Raw genomic sequence first — 19,311 nt, 5'->3', positions numbered from 1 at the left:
CAACAACAATCGAGGATTGTTAGGTTGCCGATCTAGCCCACCGTTCTACCGATAGGCGTTCAAGGCAGTTAAAGTACGAGACCCTCCACACCTTTTATCCTGTGCAATGGGAACCTGAGCCCCGGGAAGTGTGGAGGACCACCACTAGGATACCTGGTGCAATGGGAACACGAGCCCTCAGGATATCCTATTAAGTGATGGTGTCTCATTGTTTAAGCAGATTCAACCAGGCTTGAGGGGATGTTCCCTGCTCCACGGCAAGCAATGCTTGCGTGATCACCACCTTATCCTTTTGTTGTTGTTGTTTGAATTTGCAGAGCAACCAGAGGGTAAGCAGCACTCCCCCAAAGATCATGCAGCCAAATAACCCTACCCCCACCCATTCCTTAAAGTAAGAAAAGACCGAAGAGATCCACGAGGAGAATCCCTGGGTCAGGGAGAAATCCAAGCGAGTAGAATTGATCTGGACGATAGCAATCTGCAATCGTCGCATGGTCTCATCAAAATCAGCCGTCCAATTCTGCAATAGCTGCTGAGATAAGATTCTTGAAAGGTTAGCTACCCGAGTAAAATTTTCATATTGAATGGAGGTACTTATATACACAAGCAGGAGAACACAGGTGAAAACACTTTACACGTGCACCATACAGCTGAGGTCACTAAACAGCAAAACAAGCTATGTGGGATAAACAATATATTTATCAGAGTGCGCTTCAGCTGTTATAGGCTTTTGAAAACCATGTCTTTCATCAGGGTATATGGTTCCAGATGGCTGCAAAGTTGATCTAGCCACTTTCCATACCAAAGCCATCAGTTTGAACAGCATGAACCCGAGAGACAAGAGACTTAATATCTAACTGTTGATATAAAAGCAATACTCTTTAAGGCAACACACAACTTCCCCTGTTGGAGAAGTGAAAGGTCTAAGCCTTGTACCCACAAATTTTCAATAGAAGAAATTATACCAATGAAATCCTTGAATTTTGCATCAGCTTAGTAACAATTATACAGATTAAGACAGCCTAATATTAACCACCTCAGTCCCCAAATCCAGGGAATTGGGGCGCCGACTCCTCATTAACTTCTTCAAGCTGAACATGGGTGTTGACTTTTAGAAGAGGAATGAGGGGAAGGGTAAATTGATAAGCATCTTAAGTCTGTCTTAACTGCATCCAGCTGGAAGTCCAGGGCATCAGTGAACATGCAGGTGATAAGAAGATTCATTCACCAAGGCTGTGTATTCTGTAATATACAAATCTCAAAACAAGTTTTAGTATCTAGATAATTATTTTGTTTGATTCTCTGGAATCTAGTGTTTCTGGAGGCCTACCTCTGTCATGTCTGATCCATATAATTCTGGAAGACATAACTACTACCTTAATGACCTCATCAGAAAACTCATAGAAAAACCTTTTTTTCCAAATTAGCCTTTCCTTAAGCCAGTAACCAGAAAAACCTTTACATTGAGTTTTTATCCAGAAAAATATTATACAACTCAGAATCACACCCATTTTGAAAGTTAAATCAATTAACATTATCATTCTACTTAACTCTCTGTCTAGAGCAGCTTTCTATTTATTCCTCGCGTCTTTAAAGCCTTTTTCATCTGTTTTTACTCACTTATTTCTTGCCCCATTTTCGTTACTATAACCTTTATCTATTTTTCTGTTTGGCTCTCTTGACTCAGAGCAGCCTGAAATTTACTCCTTGCATCTTTAAATCCTTTTTCATCTGTTTCTATTTACTTATTTCTTGCCCCGTTTTTGTTACTATGCAATCACCTTTGTTTCACTTCCAAATTCAGCCAGCTTTGTCAGTCGACTAGTTCTCCAGCGCAGGAGTGAGGATGACCGCTTCCAATTCCCATGGTGTCCTTCACTGTATCCCGCTTACTGGAGCTCAAACGTTGAGACTCTGTCCAAATTAGCCTTTTCTTCTTAGTTTTTCTTCTCTATCCTAGTTTTCTTTTCTATTTTATTAGCGCTCTCTCCCTTTTCTGCTTCTGATAGGCTATCTTGTTGTTAAGCCAAACAAGATCCACCATACCTTGCAGAAAAGCGTCTAGACTCTCCGAGCCACCAGTTCTGAATCCTCTGCGAGCCAACAGGGTCCTTCGTGACTGGTCAAAACTCCGAGATATTTGGCTTCATCCCGGGTTTCGGTTCCACTTGCAACGCGCTACCTCGCTGATAAGGAGCACGCCACACTCAGGATTCTTCTGACAGCATTTATTGAACAGCTCTCAGGATGGTAAGGTGGAGGGAAGGATGCCGAGCTCAGAAAGCCCGCTGCTTAAATAGAGCTTTGGGAGACGTGCAGATCCCTCATTGGCTCAAATCTTTCATCCAATTGTCATACTCGGTTTTCGTGCCATGCGCAGGCGCATTCTTAAGTAAAGCTTCCGTGAAGAACCAGGAAGCAGAAGCCTGTGCCATCTTTTAATGGCAAATGCGGCTCCTCACAGTTGTCCAAAGAGATGCAGAGTCCATCAACTTAGAGGCAAAACTTGAGAGGATCATCTAAATTGTGCTGCTTTGCAAAAATGAAAAATGAAAAATCCAAGGTCACAGAGCCTTCCTCTGCGGTTTCAATTCAGCACTATTCAGCCATTGTTTGGCGGAGTCAGTGCCTCAGTAAGGAATCGGTGACAGTTCATTGCATTGAAGTTGTCAGGAGGATGCTTGAGTAGCATTTTGAGACCACAACTTGTTGAGACGTCTAAGGCATTGATACATATGCTATGAAGAGACGCACACAGGGAGAGGATGAACCCAAACTGAGAGATGTAGGAGAAGTTATAGGAATAGAGCAGTGTTGCAGGGCAGTGGTGGCACATGCCTTTAATCCCAGCACTTGGGAGGCAGAGGCAGGGGATGATGGTGATGGAATAATGATCAATAATCATGCCAATCTATAATAAATACCAATCAATGACCAATAATCAACACTAGTCAATAAACAAAACTGATCGATTATCATGATAATCAATAACCGATAATCAGCAGACAATGCTAATCAATAATCAAACTGATCGTGTATCATGATAATCAATTATCAATAATCGATAATCAGCAGACAATGCTAATCAATAATAGATTCTAATCAATAGCCAATAACAATCAATAATTGATGGGATACTCTCTTAATCCCAGCACTTGGGAGGCAGAGTCAGGGGGATCATGGTGATGGAATAACTATCAGTAATCAATGCCGATCTATAATCAATAATCAATAAATAGTAATCAATAATTATCAATACTCATTGATAGCCAATAATGATCAATAATAGATGGCACACGTCTTTAATTCCAGCACTTGGGAGGCAGAAGCAGACAGATTTCTGAGTTTGAGGCCAGCCTGGTCTACAGAGTGAGTTCCAGAACAGCCAGGGCTACACAGAGAAACCCTGTCTCAAAAAAAAAGGAATGGAGCCATCTAAGCCTTTAGAAAGTGAAGTCCAGTGTGTCTGAGACAAAGCTATAGGATTTGGGGTTCACCCTCTTGTGTTTCTTGCCTTGGTCCAATCTTCTTTCCCTGTGTTCACATTCCTATCAATTGAAATGAGAAGGGGAATTCTGGGCCATTGCATGTTGGAGAGATATAACTTGCTTTCTGATTACTCAGTTTTGAGAAGCAGCACAGTTTAGATGATCCTCTCAAGCTTTACTTCTAAGTCGATGGACCCTGCATGTCATTCTGAATGATGTCATTGAAATGACATCGCTGTATGTGACCTCACTGGATGACATCTCATTCCCCATCAATCCCACTCATCCCCGTGTGACGTTGCTCTGGATGACATCATGTTTGACAATGTCACTCTGGGTGACCTCACTGGATGATGTCGCTCTGCATGATGCCGTTCTCGGTGACATCACCGTGCGTGACATCACTCTGTATGATGTCACCATGGGTGACATCACTCAGGATGACATCACCCCAATGGTGTCGCTCTGGATGATGTCAGTGGATGACATCACTTTGTATGATGCCATTCTCGATTACATCACCGTGTGTGGCATCACCTGGTGACGCCACTCTGTTTGATGTCACTGTGGATGACGTCACTCAGGATAACATTGCCCTAATGATGTCAATCTGGATGATGTCAGTGGATGACAGCAGAAGAGACTTTACACTTTGTACAGTGTCTGAGCTCCTACAGACTCTTAGGATCACTGAAGACTCAGTGCATTTTCATCACAGGATGAACGTGAGCCTATACTGTCCAGGGCCAAAGTGCAGTTGAGTGAAACAAAAGTCTTCTAGATAGAATGATGTTTTTAACACTTTTCTGTCCTGTCTGGCTTTCTTTGTCTAAGCTCTTGTAGGAGGGACCTTTTCAGGTTCCTTTAGGGGGAGAGGATAGTGTATACAGACTCAACATGTTTCTTTTTTCTGTCTTTCTTTTTGTTTCTAGAATAATTTATATACTCATCATTACCCTGATCACTGTCCCTATGGGAGGTCCCCCTGCCCTCACAAAGTCCCTCCCTGACACTATTTTTTTCTCCTTTGAGATGGTGTGGGCCCCGTGGGTATCCCCACACCATGGTACATCAACTCTGCTGGGTTAAGTGCATCCTCTCACAATGAGGTCAGAAATGGAAGCTCAGTTAAGGGGACAGATTCCAACGGTAGGCAACAGCCCCTGCTACAGTTGTTGGAGGACCCTCATGAAGACTGAGCTGCACACCTCCTATATATGTGCCAGGAGACTTAGTCCAGCATGTGTATGCTATTTGGTTGGTGGCTCAGTCTCTGAGTCTCCCCAAGGATCCAGGTTGGTTGAGTCTGTTGGTCTTCTTGTGGAGTCCCTATCCTCTTTATGGCCTACAATCTTTCCTCTAACTCTTCCAAAAGAATCCTCAAGGTCCCTTCAATGTTTCATTCTGGTTCTCTGCATCTGTTCAGTCAGCTGCTGGGTGGAGCCTCACAATGGACAATTATGCAAGGCTCCTGTGTGGGAGCATAACAGAGTATCCTTAATAATGTCATGGATTGGAGCTTGCCCATATGGTGGGTCTCCAATTGGACAAGTTTTCATTTAAAAAAACGTTGTAGATTTAATTTGCAATATTTGGCATCGTCTCATATTATTTATATTTTATAATATTCTATAAAAGAAAATTATTTTTTGGATATTTTATTTATATTTCAGATGACATCCCTTTTCCCCATTTACCACTCCCCCCCCAGAAAACCCCTATCCCATGCACCCCTTTTTTTCTTTTATACACTTTTTTAAAATGTTAATCAAAGGCTTTATAAGATTCATAATGCTCAATCAGAAGTGTAACCCAATACCCAACCTAGATATATCAACTATCTTTGACTGGTGGAGACACATGAACATCTGCCTCCATATCACCCCTCTCTTTCTCTCTCTTTCTCTCTCTCAACTCCTAGCTTCTCCTCTCCCTCTTCTCCTCCTCTCCTTACTCCTTCTCTTCCTCTCAGTACTTCTTCCCACTTTAGCTCCTCCTACATATCACCCTTCCTGTTAAAATAAAATTTTTCTTTCAAATGCAATTAGGGCATAATTATGCCAATTTGTATCAATGAGGTACAAAATAGTCTTAATACCCAGTCCATTATTTTGTTGGCTAACCAGAACCTCTGTCATCTCTCCTAACTAAAACTCTTAGTTCTGGACCTGGCTTTTTCCTTGGCTTTAGAATGAACATCAGCTGAGAACCATCAATTCAAATCTTTTATCTAAAGGTAAATAACCAGGATTGGCTATGAGACTATAAGTTTTAAACCCTGTCAGAAATCCAGAATGACTGAGTTAACTAAAATTATGGGAAACACAAAGCATAGCTTCTGAAACTTAGCCAACTTATAGAGACCTTTGAACACCTGGACAGTCCGAATACTACAGCCTTCTGAGTCAGGATCATCTGACAGACCTTAGAGATGCAGAATTATTAAGGGCTGATTACTATGTTTAGGCAGATATAATCAGTCAACTATTATGCAAGTGTGTCCTTTTTTGGACAGTAATTTGTCTGAAGATGGAAAGAGGCAATTCTTGCCTGGTTGCTGTCTCACCACAATTGGAGTAACTCCAAAAATGCTCAATTTTTCTTAGGATCCAAGACAGGAAGCTGTCAGGAGCAGACAGGTCTCTAATCAAAATGAACATTAATATAGAAATGTTCGTAAGTGTAGTTAACAGACAACAGTCCAACTATTCTTAATAAATAATGTATTTTCAGTTGTCCATGTCTCCTTCTTAGTAGTGGGATACTCTCACTTATAAGTGGATATTAGCCTAAAAGTATGGAATACTCAAGATACAATTCACAGTCCACATGAAGCTCAAGAAGCAGGAAGACCAAAGTGAGGAAGCTTCAGCCCTTCTTAGGATGTGGAAAAAATATACATGGAAGGAAATATAGAGCCAAAGTATGGATCAGAGACTGATGGAAACACTTTCAGAGGCTGCCTCGCCTAGGGCTCAATCCCATATAGAGACACAAACCCCAGACACTATTGGGGATGCCAAAAGGTGCTTGTGACAGGAGCCTAATATGTCTCTCTCTTGAGAGGTTCTTTCAGAGCCTGGCAAATACAGAGGCAGATGCTCACACCCAACCATTGGACTGGGCATGGGGTCTCCAATGGAAGAGTTAGAGAAAAGACTGAAGGAGTTGAAAGGGTTTGCATCCCATAGGAAGAACAATAATATCAATCAACCAGACCACCCAGAGCTGCCAGGAATTAAACCAGCAACCAAAAGAGTACACATGTAGTATCCCATGACTCCAGCTGTATATGTAGCAGAGGATGGCCTTGTTAGACATCAATGGGAAGAGAGGCCCTTGGTCCTCTGAAGGCTTGATGCTTCAGTGTAGGGGAATTCGAGGGCAGGGAGGCAGAGGGAGTGGGTGGGCAGGCGAGGAAGCACTCTCATAGAAGCAGAAGAATAAAAGATTAGATAGGAAATTTTCGGAGGGGAAACCGAAAAATGTGATAAAATTTGAAATGTAAATAAATATAATATCCAATAAAACATGGAAATAAAGATTTAGTAACTCTTATTCTGAAAAATTTATAATGAGACCCTTCATCTAGTGTGAATTATATATTCACAGAACTCACTGATCTTATTGTGATAAAGGTATTGTGTATGATATTATTTTCACTACTGATATTTCTTACTGAATGAAACACATTCATTTCATGTTTAAATGGTATGTTTTCATGAAACTAAAAGAGCCTTATACTGCAGACACAATCTGAACCCCATATTCCTTTTCATGTACTGTACTCTTCTTAATATGTTACCTGATATTTTTAACATAGTCATGATACAGTGTAAAGTTACCCCTAAAGCCTGGTCCTCTGTGATGGTAATCAATAATATGCAATGCTGCCATTATGCTCTACACACTACTAACACTCAATCTTGTTTCTCTTTTCAAATTGGTTCTTTTTATTGCATCAGTAATCTATAATCTATTATATTCCAAATCATTAATGAGACAATTTACCATTTTGCTAATGTCTTAGTTTCTGTTGCTGTAATATAACACCATAGTCAAAAGGAACATATGAAAAAAGTATTGATTTCCCTGTGTACCATTGTCACAGTTAATTGAATGACACCAAGATGAGAACATGAATGCAGGAGCCCAATTAGAGTCCATGCAACTGTGCTCATTACTGCTGTCATTTCCATGTTGTCTCAAATCTTTTTTCTTATAATTCCCAGGACAACATGCCTGGAGGTGGCACTGTTCACAAACAATTGGGTCACCTAATATTAATCATTAATTAAGAGCATTGCTTATACACGTACACATCAAAATGACGGAAGCTATGCTTCAGTTGAGATTATCTATACTCAAAATTGAGGTTTGTGTACTCATGAATGAAGCCATTTTCTACCAAGCCTTAGTCATGGGTATTTCATTAGGCAGTGCTATCCTGCTGTGATAGTATATTATTTAAAATTTTTGTATGACTTAGTAGTACTTTTGTCAAGACAAAGCAGGAAGATATGTTGAGTTCCATCTAACATTTTAAAACTAATGAAGTTTCAATGATGAAACTTATCTTTGTATTTCTGAAAAGAATTTAAATCTTGTCTCAATAAAATAACATAACACTTTTGGATGAAAATACACCCTAGCAACCCAGCACTTGAAGCCAAGATGGAGAAGACCTCCACAACTAACATGACCTTTCCCCTGGTGCTGTGGTACACAGGGAGGAAGGTGATCCAGACACTGCAGAACACCAGCATGCTGAAAGTTAGGAACTTGGCTTCATTGAATCTGTCAGGAAGGTTCCTAGCCAAGAAAGCCACAGTGAAGCTCCCCAGAGCCAAGAAACCCAAGTATCCCAGGACAAAGTGGAAAGCAATGACAGAGCCTTTGTTGCAAATAATAACAGTCTTCCCATGTTCAGATTGTATATCTCTGTCAATAAAGGGAGGAGATGTTACCAACCACTTTCCACAGAGAAAAAGTTGGATTAGGGTACACATGGGGATGACCAACTTAGGTGCTGCTGTTATAATCTCTTTCATCCTTCTTCCAGGGGTAGTGAGCTTGAAAGCCAGGACCACAGTTATTGTTTTGGCCAACACAGTAGAAATAGCCACTGTGAAAAACACTTCAAATGTGATTTGATGCAGAATGCAGGTGGCCTGGTTGGGATGTCCAATGAAGAGCAATGAACAAAGAAAACAGAAGATGAGGGAGATGAGCAGGATGTAGCTGAGAATGCGGTTATTGGCCTTCACAACAGGAGTATCCTTGTGCTTCACAAAAATGACGAGTACTAGAATTGTGATGGCCGAGAAGCACAGGGCCATGCAGGCTAGAGCCATCCCCACTGAATCTTCATAAGCCAGAAAGGACACAGCTCTTTGGAGGCAGTGAGTTTGCTCTAAGTTGGCATACTTATCATCTGGACACCTCACACACTGTTCCATATCTGCTAGTGAACAATAAACCATTATAAGATATCATAATTATGTAGGCAATAATTATGTATTTGTATTATTAATAGGATATATCAAAACATAGTTTAGTTTTGAGCATCTATTTCATTCCTTATTGCCATAGGGACCACTGACTTATGATTGCTCTCTATTAACATATGCTTGGTGATAGAACAAAACACCATCATAGGAAATGGAACATAAAAAACATTATGAAACAAAACAAGGAAAAATATGATGATGAATAATATGCATCGTCTCAGATTATGTCATTCCTCAAACCGTAAATTCACAACTCACAAACAAGAGTAGGGTGCATACATAGGTGCATACATACATGCCAGTTCATGAAACACATTATGTACTTTGCTTTGAGAGTTGTTCCCTTTGTCTATACCTACCCATAGGCACCAGAGCACACAATTCCTCATGCAAATACTGTTTGCAATAAGTAATATTTTCATTCTAGAAACTGTATGCCTCACTGACAAATGCATGTCCCTGTCATTATGGTAAGATCTCTTTCTTCCCAACTACACATTTAAAGCTATAAGGCATGAAGATTATGGATATTTACATTCATCCCTCTTTCCTTAGTTAGGCTGGGATTGATGATAAGTGCTATCCCCTCTCTTGCTGCATTCTTGAAATCTTCACTCTTGTTTTAATTCTTTGACAAGACATGCTTAAACCTTTAAGCCATCTAAGCTCTTAAAATATATTTCATTAAACAATAACTGTTAGCAAGCCAGCGGTGGCACAGCGGCTTAGGTGGCTGCCTCCAGAGGGCAGCTGTGCCTTTCTTCCCGAGTTCGAATCCCGCCATCTCTCTTTCTTCCCATGTGTTTCATGGGAAAAAAATAAAAATAAACAATAACTGTTACCCTGAGCATCTGGTCTTAATTTAAAATCAGTTGTGAAAGAAATGTGCTGTTTGTAGAATATACTTCAGATTATTTCCTAAGTCCAAAAGAAGTTGATATGATTTAACTGATTAAGTTCTAAACACGGGAGTTTAGGTCTTCAGTTTCCATCTAGGCCATATCATATTTCTAGTCTGGAATGAGAATGTTTTGAATTCAGCATTTTTTTCTGCATGAAAGCATGTACCTGTTTCATTGGAAACCTCATTTTCTGGGCAATGGACACAGTCAAAGCAGCAGTCTGCTGTTTCTTTCTGATGAATTTTCCTGAATCCAGCAGTACATGGTACACTACACATGGAGGAGGGAACCTGAAGCAACACACACACACACACCCCAATATATATATATATATATATATATATATATATATATATATATATATATATAGTGGTGTATATATATATATATGTGTGTGTATATATATATATATATATATATATATATATATATATATATAGTGGTGTGTGTGTGATATATATATATATATATATATATATATATATATATATAGTGGTGTGTGTGTGTGTGTGTGTGTGTGTGTAGTTCATGTGTACATCATATGTATAATGACCCATAGATTGCTATGTGGGACATTAAAAGATATGGCTATAAATATTCCCCTGATAACCAGCATTACTTAAATATTTCAGGGACATTTTTATTTGTATTACCCCAAAATGCACTGAAAGTCACAGTACATTTATATAACATGTAATATTATTTATGCAACATTCAGTTTGTAGCAATTTAAAATTTTTCCTTCCAAAACTGATTAATCAAAAAGGAATGTTTATTTGGCATCAGTTTCTCTATAATTATTTATAAATAAAAAATAAGAACACTGAGTTGTATGGTAAATCAAGAACAAGTTGTTTGATGAGTATGAACAAAATATGTTATATAAGACACTCATAAAATTAATGAAGATTTCCTAAGTTTAAAAGAAAACGTTGAACCCTCTATCCAACCAACCCCCTACTTCTATAAGGGAGCTCCCCTACCCACCCACCCACTTCTGCCTCATCACCTTGTCTTTTCCCTATGCTGGGGCACCAAGCCTCCAAAGGAACAAGGGCCTCCTCTCCTATTGATGCCCGATAAGGGATTCCTCCACAGAATAGGGGAAACCAGGAATGCTGATGATATTTAAAACGTAAATAAATAAAATAACTAATAAAAAGATATAAATTTAAAAAAACCTTGAATCTGGAGAAAGATTTTTGTTAATAAATATGTGCTGTTCTTAATTAAACTATAAGTATGTTCACACAGAATCAAAAAATTCTGTAATTTACATATAGTTACAAATTTTTAATTATATATATGTACATATATAATACTATATGTTTAATAAATATATGCCTGTGTCATGTCGTTGAATAGGCTAGTGGGTGCAACTGAACATGGAATCCAGAGGCCTTTGATCCCTATGAACAGATTTACATGAAGTTGAGAGTTATCAAATTTTGGTGATTGGAACTGAGGATGGTCCTTTGTAAAAGTAGCAACTGGTCTTAACCACAGAGCTATTACTTCAGTGCCTCATACTTTAAAATTTAGATATTCTGAAAAAAAAGCTGTGGTATACCCACTGATGTTCCTCCTGTGGCCCACTCCAGGTCTTCAGATATGTGAAGTTGTTGACTCTGTGGGAAACAAGGAAAATAGCTTCCTAATTTCACTTTTAATCCAAAGCCTTGTGGAAAATTCCAAGTGAAGAAAATGTCATATTCTTCACACTGATTTTCTCTATGGTTCATGTTCACCAGTTCTCCAACAGGGTTAGTAAATACCCTGGTTTTCAACAAGGAAGCCATCTAAATGAGATGCATCATTAGATAATTACATATGCATATCAATAAAGGGAATGCCAAATTCAGAATTTCCTCTAATTTTTTAAAGACTTTCAGAAAAGACAGCTGTATTAAAATAATCTTGTGTAGTAAAATAAAATATACCTTATTGATAATTAAAATTAATATACTGAATACAATTGTTCGATGATAAAATGTGCTAGAAAAATTACCAAATATCAAGTAACATGGTGTGTTTGTGTGTGTGTTTCTGTGTGTATGTAGTGTGCACATGTTTGTCAAAAATACTTTGTAAAAAAATGGAAGCCATGTATGTGCAAATGAAGGCGAAGTCTGAATGTCTGCAAGTTGTGAAAATTAAGGATGATTCTGGGTCTTTCATATATATATATACCTTATGCATGTACAAAAAACCCCACAAACTTAATAAATTGTGCAGTCTTAGTCATTTATGGTTATATAAATAATTGTTAAGTTAAATGAATAACTATTAATCCCAGCTCATGTACCTGTTCTTTATTTATTTATTTATTTATTTATTTATTTATTTATTTATTTGAGACAGGATTTCTCTGTGTAGACCTGGTTGTCCTGGAATTCACTCTGTAGACCAGGCTGGCACTCTAACTCATAAATCCGCCTGCCTCTGCCAATCGAGTGCTGGGATTAAAGGTGTGTGCCACCACTGCTCAGCTCATGTACCTATTCTTGAGAAATTATTCTTTAGAAAAATATTCTAACCTACTCATCACTTAAGGCTTTTAGATAAAACTCTTGGCTCCTATTTTTAATTTTGAATTCATTTGGTGAAATGTTGAGACACGTTTTCACAAAACTTCCTGATATTCAAAAAATGTATTGTTTCCATTTAAATCTTATCCCTGTGTATGATATTTATCCATTTAAAGATTCAATGAGGAGTTTTGCAGTGTATAAAACTTTCTATTGAGAGAATAATCTCTAACAAATGTACAATTGTTTCTCAGAGTCCATTTAAAAGATCACATTGATTTATCTAAACATAATGAAATGTAAGAAACTTTACCTGCAGACAGTCCATGAATACTCCCTTGGGTTCTGCCATTTTCTGAGACTCTACTTGTTGAAGAATGAGTTCATGGTAGGTGTAGGCCACAGCATAAATCGCGTTATACAAATTATAACCTTCATCACTCAGGACCATGTCATATTTGTGCAGTGTTGTCCATTCCAATGTGTTGATGAATGTAAAAGGAATCATTTTATTGCTGTTCTTAGAGATTGAACAATTAAAATAATTCCACCCCAGGACAGAGTCAGAAATGCTTACGGGGTATTTCTCAGTGTCAATTGTTTGCATAAAATTCCTAAGTTTAGCAGTCTCACCTTTGTGGTGTGTAAAAGTGACAGTCCCATGGAAGAAATCAAGGGTGAAATCTTTTTTATTTGTAATGACATCCCATTGTGAGGTTGTGATCCAGATTCTCTGAGCACCTAAATATCCTCATCGTCTAAGGCTGATTTCTAAAGTAGAGTTCATGTCACCATAAATGACAACAACCCTTGCTGTTGATGTTGTAATTTGTTCATCATATACCTTAGCCCTTGTCATGTATAAGTGCGTGTTTTCTGGGATCACATTCACAAAAGCCAAACAGATCCCTTTCCTTTGCATTTCTTCTCTCATGTCTGAGAGAAACTGAATACCTTGGTCATTGTCTGAGATGACCAGTCCAATCCAAGTCCATCTAAAATGAAGCATCAAGGAGACCATGCCATAACACAAATGGGTGTCCTTCGTGGCTACCTGATGGACAAAGCGCAACTGGTCATGGTCACTTAGGTTCGGATTAGATGGTCCAAAGAAAACCTAAAGGATGCGGAAGAGAAGATGAAACATCCACATGAGGAATATAATTATTAGGACACTTGGACTTACATACAGGTAATGTTACTCACCTTCAGAACTCCTGTTAAGAATATTAAGATTTTACTATATATATATCTATTTCTATTAGATTCTAGACTATTTCTGATAAGTCTGAATGTCCTATAAAACAGTTTTCTCTGTTTGCTTAGATATGATTTTTAACTCTTTATCACATATATGTATATATACAATATATAATATATATACTATGTATATACACATATATATACACACACAATATGTGTGTGTATGTGTGTAGCAGCACATACATAAATGCATGCTCTCCAAGCTTTCTTGTAGGCACATGCAAATGAAATTTAAAAGATGTTAACTATTCCAGTGTTATGCCTTTTTACTGTTGGTGTCCTAGAATAAAGTGCTAGTCTTAAGGATGATTTCCATGATGGTCCTATAATGTCTGCAGCACACGTTGGATCTAATCCACAGATATAATTAATAAAATCCAAACTATGGTTTTGTTGTGAATATACTAAATCCAGAAGTCCCAATGTATCTCCACATAGGCCAACAATGATGTCAAATATCAAAGACATGTTGGGTAAAAGATAAGGATTCTTGTTGATCTCCTCAGCAGCAAAAATCATTACCAGAAGAAACTCAGATTTTCTTTTTTGTATTCTAGAACAAGGCATAATAATGATTAAGGGAGATGTCTGAAACATGAAATATAAATTGCAAAAGTTTGTAATATGAGACATGCTATATTTCTGTCTCAATTTCTTGAATACGTTTCATAAATTAGAAGTCTTTAGAACTCCATACAATTTAAGAATTCATAGATGTATGGTACTATAATATGATAAATTTTGTATTCATGAAAACTGATAAAGATTATTTATATCTCTGTCATCTTTGAACTAGATTCTTGTCCTCTTGAGCAAGACTACTCTAAAGTATATTTGGAGTTGTAATGCCACAGATAAATAAATAAATAAATAACCATGGCTTAAACTACACATAAATGGTATAATACATTCTCCTTAAAAAATTTAATATTTAAATGCAATTTATACATCATATTTTTATTGAGTATTTTGAGAATCAGGTAATATATTGTAAATTTGTTCAACTTTTATATTCATATTTTTCATAACCTAAAAATATTATTAAAGAATATTTAATAATATCCATAACTGTGAATCCTATATCTAACACTGAGTACTAAATTGTTTCAAGAACTACAAAATATTTTGGGGGAATTTAGTAAAGGAGAATAAAATATTAAAAAAGAATCATTAAAAATTATATTCAAAAGCCATTATATGATATCGTGTGAGAGTATTCAAAGCACATTATACATCTGTGTACATTTTCTAACAATCAATTTACTTAAAATGATTATCAGTGTTTGTAGGAAAGAAATTATTTCATCAGTAAGAATATTTTACAGATTTCAAAATAGCAAACTCTCTTTGTAGTAAACATTAAAAATGCTAGTTTTATACACAGTGAAAAAATTATCAATAATATTCTCATGATTTTTGTAGAACATGATGTTAATATATTCAAATGTTAATATTCAACAAACAATAATTATTTTAAGATATATTTTATATAAATAAATTTATCTATTTCAAAATATACAATATGATACAATTATCCACATAACTAGAATATTAACCTTTTTGCTCTTTTACACATCAATTTAATGTTACCTTTCAGTGTGTTGTTACTAGTCAATTTCATAAAAAAAGATATCAGATTTCTCTTAACACCTCAGTCTTCTTAATTCTTTGAGAACCTTTAAGTGATATCTGAACACAGAAATCTTCTCTCTCTATGAAATGTGTTCACCTGGCCCAGGACAGTTGGCAGATTATCTACTACTATTAGCAATTACCTCTCCTCAGAAGTAAAAATGAAAACCATCCTCTTTTGATTAAATTTGCAATTTCAATAGGACTGTTTGAAGCTAAGTTTTTCTTTTGAAACCTGAAAAGTGCATTGGCCCAGTTCATATATTTATAATTTTAAACCTAATTATGGCTTATAAAAATGTCACCAATGAGGATTTTCACTATTTTTCTACTGAGGTGTAGGATAAAACAGAATACATCAGAAATGAAATTCCTACTGACCTCACAGATAAGTATAATAATGAGAAGCTACCATCACTATCAAAGTACACACAGTGTACTGTGGATAACAATTGGAAAACATATTCTTTAAATCCCAAAGACATGAAAATTGGATAAGAGATCAGTTGAAGAGTCAAAGACAGAAAACTACAGGAAAACTCAGTCACAAAAAAAGTAGTCCCAGTCATACAGATTATGTAATATGTGAGTAATTTCAACACTCCTTCCTACATGATCGGCAGGCACAAATGATAACATCTCACACTTGGGATCTCAGAACTATGTAGCCACATTAAGAACCGGTTCTTATCTACAAGAAATGCGTTTATTCTCCTAGATCTTCTCTAATGTTATATTTATTTGATAATTAATAGATATATTGACCATCTAACTGATAGTGATAATAAGCCTAATATGTGACTGAGTATTTGCATAATTGGACCAAAAGATTATTCTGGTAAAAGAATATGAAGCCCGGCAATCTTTATCCACATTAAGTGTCAACTCCAGAATGGCAGGGGGGATGCATTTAAAGAGTATTTTAAAAAGCAAGGTATATATGTAATGTTATATTACATTATATCACAAGTTATATATATGAATATATATATATATATCTATATATATGTATATAGATATAGATATTCATGTAATCAGGTATAGTAGACCAGCACATACACAAATATTTCAATGTCTGAATGTATGCCTAACTTTTGGAGACTAAAATTTGATAACCTTTTTATGAAGGCATTTAGATGCATGCTCATACAAGAATCAGTGGCAGACAATAGAATATAGGCAGTGTTGGAGTCTCTTCATATTGAGCTCTTCCCAAAGGTGAGAACTGTGAATTCAAGGTAGATGAAGAGACATCTTTCAAGACAAGATATCCACAAACACTCAACAGAATCCAGTCTCTCTCACTGTCCTGCATTGTGAACTGGAGCCCAGCGTTGTAAAGATAAACTAAACTGTGACACATTTCAAAGTATTAAAATAGTCAATGATGTAATGATTATTTTTCAGTAGTTCCTAAAGTAACAGGGGGAAGAACAGGACAGAATCCTACAATTTCTGTATACAGATAAATATTTCTAATTCATGACACTAAAGCAGGAAACATAGTTAATGACTTATCTTAAAGAAGTAAGTTCATTACAATTATTGTCTTCAAAAGCTTCCTCGAATGTATAAAGAGTAAAACCACAGTCACTTCTCAAATGCCCATCATTATCTTCACTATTATTTATCCTCCAAAAGCAACTGAGTTCAGTCAAACAGCACAAGATGAGAGAAAAATTCAGAAGAAAAAAGAAAATAGTGAAACCACACAGCTTCTTCATGTCTGCTGAGATCTAAGCCAGAGCAGTTGTTTAATTTGTTTCTTATGCAGACAAACATCACACACACACACACACACACACACACACACACACACACACACACACACAAGCACACACACATTTATGCCTATGTGTCTGTTTTTATGGCTACTGCTGTTTGGATATCTACTAAATTATATTCAATAATTCCTTTCTATTCATCTTATGTCATGTTCCCTGGATACATTTGGGAAAATTATTGCCTCAAGCTCTACATCTGAGGTCTGAAAAGTTTCGATCAAAACATTGTTGAAAACATGTTGTGAAGATCATGTTCTCCATCCTCAGGTGCCATGATTTCATTCATATCCATGGCATAAATATTTTCAGAAAGTATCTTCTCCTGGACAGCTGGGACCAGACCATGTGTCAACAGCCATATGTGAGAACACAATGGATCTCATCAGAACTTCCATAGTAAGACAAAAGTTGAGAAGGTCATAAGTGATCCTTAACATTTAGACATTGAGTTTAATCATGGGACATTATATCTTCCATTGTCTAGTGTAGGGAAGGGCACTCTCACATGCAACATTGAGGCAGGAGTTGACTATTCTCTCTGTTGATCATATACTATTGTATGCTAGTCATGTTCACAAAATCTCCTCAAACTCCTGTAATTCCTGTCATCTGTAGAATATGTCATCATGCTGAAACCAATAATGACTTGAATTATTGAATAATTATATTGAATAATTGAATAAATAATGAATACTTATAATTATTCATCACCCATCCTGTCCAGTATCAGTACCTGCAAAGACATTCACTGAGTTATAATGCTGATATCTTGCTTGATAATCAGTTTCTGACAGTCAGTGTCATTTGATGAAACATTTACTTGGTTGACGTTTGTTAACAATTCATTAAGAAATTTGAGAACAATTTCATACATTTTACTCAAGGAATAAAAGAAATTAGATGTCATTTATTAGAGAGAATTTTATTGCTAATGTTAGTATATATCTTATATTTTTCATTCTTCTCTAGTTGGTATTTGTTTTGATACAGTCCTGTCTTGGATTACACTGCAACAACACAGATGTATGTCTCTTATGCTCATTTATGTGACTTGGTTAGATTACAATTAGTGACAGCATGGAATATTGAATTGATGTGTTTTTTGAACTTCCTTATATTTTTGCCCATAATATCCACATTGAATTAAGTGGAGTCTTTAACTCCATTTTTGTAATGGTTAGTATGTCACTGGCTTATAGTAAAATCTTGCTATGGAGTTTATTGTGCTATCTTAGTTACTATGAATGAGAATTTGTTTCATACTTTGGTTGAATTATGAATTTGTCAGTTTAAATATTTTAGTACATTTGCAGACCTATAGATTGTGTAAATTGAGTGTCTTGTTGTGATATTCTATACTTTTTGTATACTGAGTGATAATACTGTGTCAAAAGAAGTGGAAATGTGGATGGAGGCTGACTCTTCACTCCATTGTGCTCAGTTCAACACTTTGCTGCAAGCATTTGCATATGTATTTGGAAGGGTCTGGCAGAGCCTCTCAAGAGACAGATAGATAAGGCCCCTGTCAGCAAGCACTTCTTGTCACCAGCTGTAGTGTCTGGGTTTGCTGGCTGCATATGGAATGGATCCCACAGGTGGGGAAGTCTCTGGTTTTACCTTAGACAGGAACAATTATGAGTTAATATTATTAAGATGAGTGTGGGACCTCAGGCGTTAACCAGGTGCAGAGCCTATCCTTGGTCTCTATAGTTTTTTTTTCTCCCCCTTTTTTGGTTATTTCAGCTAATGTCATCCCCATTGGGTCCTGGAATCCTCTTTCTTTCCTGGCATCTAGGACTTTCTGGTAGCTACCCCCAGTTTCCCATCACCCATTGCTACACACCTCTTTTCAATTTCCTGACCCTCTGTTCATCTTCCTTGTCTCCTCCCACACCTGATCCTGCCCTCTTTCCCCCTCCGCCCCTCTCTTCCTCCAAATTCCCTCCTACCCCCTAACTCCAGTGAGTATTTTGTTTCCCCTTCTAAGTAGTACTGAAGAACCTACACTTTGGCCTTTCTTCTTCTTGAGCTTCATGTGTTCTCTGAGTTGTTTCATGGGTATTCTGAGCTTTTTCTCTAATATCTACTTATCAGTGAGTACATACTGTGTGTGCTGTTTTGTGACTAGGTTACCTCACGCAGCATGATATTTTCTAGTTCCATCCATTTGCTTAAGAATTTCATGAATCCATTGTTTTTAATAG

At 36.9% G+C, this 19,311-nt stretch overlaps 1 pseudogene; it reads right to left on the bottom strand.

The window, feature by feature from the left end:
• Positions 1-8,047: 8,047 nt before the first annotated feature.
• LOC117701625 (vomeronasal type-2 receptor 116-like) lies at positions 8,048-17,047 on the bottom strand (annotated as a pseudogene).
• Between the last annotated feature and the right edge of the window lie 2,264 nt (positions 17,048-19,311).

Source organism: Arvicanthis niloticus, unplaced genomic scaffold, assembly GCF_011762505.2.
Source record: "Arvicanthis niloticus isolate mArvNil1 unplaced genomic scaffold, mArvNil1.pat.X pat_scaffold_1523_arrow_ctg1, whole genome shotgun sequence".
In the NCBI taxonomy this organism is placed as follows: Eukaryota; Metazoa; Chordata; class Mammalia; order Rodentia; family Muridae; genus Arvicanthis; species Arvicanthis niloticus.
This window is presented reverse-complemented; position numbering and strand designations above follow the sequence as displayed.